A 1,980-nucleotide genomic window follows, 5' to 3' on the forward strand; every position below is an offset into this window, starting at 1 on the left:
GCCTTCTGGCGACTCATGCTGTTATTATCCGTAGGCTCTATTCTACTCTGCTCCTCTCTAAGCCCAAAGGATGGGCAGCTGGAGTTTCTTTCTCTTCTGAATATCTCAGAGGCAGAGGAAATGACACAAGACATGTGAGCCAGAGGCTCTCAGATATAAGCCCTGAATTCTGCACAAGAGAGTACTCAACTATTCCCTTTGATCTCCATTTCCCACTCTTATTTCCAACTCCCATAAGGAATTATTTTCATGTGTTTAATGTACATTATTTTGTTTCACGTTATTGTAAAATGTATATAGTTATTATGTACTCCTGCATTTTTAAGTTGTGTAAATTATCTAGGCCTGGACGTAGACAAAGGGATAAGGCTTCCCTCCACTGTTTCTAGACTATCACTGACACCAGTCTTTCCCCATCTATCCTCCTAGACACACTTCCCTAACTTACATTAAGGAAAAATACACATATATCTTTTCACTAATGATCTCACCTTCCACTACACATCTTTTATGTACGTAGCTTTTAAGAGAAACTGTACTCCATTCCCTGGTTCCTTTTCTAAAAAATTTTAAGTCACTATGCCAGAGGCTCTGTGTCCCTTAGAGTTCTTGGCTGCAACAGATGCTGATCGTGACTCAGACAGAAAAGGAAAGTACTGAACACATATCAGGTGGGAAGGCTAGAGGTCCTAGGTGAAAGGAGGCTATATACTGGGGATCTCAGAATTTGTCTGGGAAGGTCATTGTCGCTTCCAAGGAAAAGCAGACTCTGCAACTGCCACCCCCACTGACACTGCATGTAAGATGCTGCCCTGTTCCCACTGCCTTTGGAAATTGGATGTGGCAAACCAGAATGGATTTGCCACTCTTACATTGCTTTGAGTCAAATTCTGGGGCTGGTGCATCTGATTGGCCAAACCTAGGCCTGCAAAAGAAACGGCCGACAGGCTGTTTTTTAGTATCTAGAGTGAGAGGCAGACCCTGTCTCTCGCTAAGACTCAAATGGTGGAGAATTCCTCAAACATAGAAAGACAGTCAAGGGGTGAGCAGCCAAAAATGTTATAGATGTCCCCTACAGGTAGGAAGCAGCTGGTCTTCTGTACAGATCTGAGTCACAGCTTAATTTTATCTAACTTAGAAAAATATTCTAAACTAATTTGTTGGGCCTCTTTTCCTTCTGTTATTAAAATAAAAAGATACTCTTGGACAATTTCTTTTAACAAGTTTTTTTAAGGAAGGAAAAAATCCGAAAACAAAAACCCAAGAAAAAATTTTTTTCAACTTTATATTGTATTTGAAATATAACTAAGGGGCAAGTCTTCTCATAGTAAGCTTAACTACAGTTTATCTCCAAGATTCTAATCAGATTCGTATTCTGAGCCAATTTATAGTTTTGTAAGTTTCAAAGTTTGTTTTCTATTGCCTTTCTTCTTTTAAACTGCACTGTTAGATTTTCTTCTTAAAAGCATATAGCTTGTATTACTACAAGGTAGAAAAAGAGAAAATATAAGTCAGAAGGAAAATGAAGTACAGGGGAAAAAATACTTTTTTTTGTAACCAAATCTAAAGTTAACAAGGATTTTGTTAGTGAAACATCAATTTATCCAGATGGCATTATTTTTCGGGTAAATAGGAGAATCATATTTCTTACATGTTAATAGCTAGTTTGTATTTGTTAATTAGTTAGAAAGTTCACTCTGTTTATTCTGTGCAGTCTCAAAATTTTAGTCTGCCTCACTGATGTCCATTTAGCTGACATTTTTTAAAGTAAGTAATGGCATTTGAGCTGTCACTGCTGATTCATGTTAAACGATACCCTCTCATCATTTCCTGTGGCTTTATGATGAAATATTCTATATTTACTTAATGATTTTATATCCCATTTCTGGCCCCTAGACCCTAGTAAAATAGATGAGAGAGGCCCAGTGCAGGAATTAGGTACTTTCCAATCATTAAACAACTGTCAATTATAAAATAAAT

Source organism: Pteropus vampyrus, unplaced genomic scaffold (assembly GCF_000151845.1).
Source record: "Pteropus vampyrus isolate Shadow unplaced genomic scaffold, Pvam_2.0 Scaffold39, whole genome shotgun sequence".
In the NCBI taxonomy this organism is placed as follows: Eukaryota; Metazoa; Chordata; class Mammalia; order Chiroptera; family Pteropodidae; genus Pteropus; species Pteropus vampyrus.